Consider the following 903-nt stretch of genomic DNA (forward strand, 5'->3'; position numbering starts at 1 on the left):
AAAATTTAGTGAAAATATAAGTCTAGAAGCAAAGAGAAGTGGTGGGCATGGATTCTGAGAAGAAGCAACATTATCTTGCAAGGCAATTGCCACACTGTAGCTTCCAGTATAGTTTCCTCTAGCAGTGGAGGGTGAATTTCCTCAGACAAGCGTGGAGACTCTGCTTCTATTGGCAAAGGAGACCCATCAGGCCTTAGCGCCCACTTCCTCAGGGTCTCCCCTGGCGCCCCCTTTCCAACTTCAGGATCACATTACTTCAAATCAATGCTGTAACTTTAACAGTAGACACTCTGACAGGGTAGGAATTCAATATGCCTTGTAAGTCCTTCACTCAGGATGAGATGCTGGATTTGGTTGTCAACAGTCTCAGCCCTAAGGCTACAGAAGACAAAGGGCTCTTTCAGGGCAGACATGGACGATTTTGGAACATCTGTGCAGTGCTTGAGATGGGAATGTGAACCACTGAGATCATCTTTTTCTTTCCCTCCTTTCTCCAATATCACGAGGTACAACCAGTCAATCTTTCTTTCTTTTTCTTTTTTTTTTTTTTTTTTTTTAGGATGTAGAGCAAATTAACTTGCATTTAATGCTAGAGTAAATTGAATGTAAATTGGAACAAACTTTTTTTTAACATCTTAATTGGACTATAATTGCTTTACAGTAGTGTGTCAGTTTCTGATTTATAACAAAGTGAATCAGCTACAGGTACACATATATCCCCATATCTCCTCTCTCTTGCATCTCCCTCCCACACTCCATATCCCACCCATCTAAGTGGTCATAAACACCAAACTGATCTCCCTGTGCAATGCACCTGCTTCCCACTAGCTATCTATTTTACATTTGGTAGTGTCAATGTCACTCTCTCACTTCGTCCCAGCTTCCCCTTCCCCTTCCCCTTCC

The sequence above is a fragment of the Lipotes vexillifer genome, unplaced genomic scaffold (assembly GCF_000442215.2).
Source record: "Lipotes vexillifer unplaced genomic scaffold, Lipotes_vexillifer_v1.1 scaffold1885, whole genome shotgun sequence".
Lineage (NCBI taxonomy): Eukaryota > Metazoa > Chordata > Mammalia > Artiodactyla > Lipotidae > Lipotes > Lipotes vexillifer.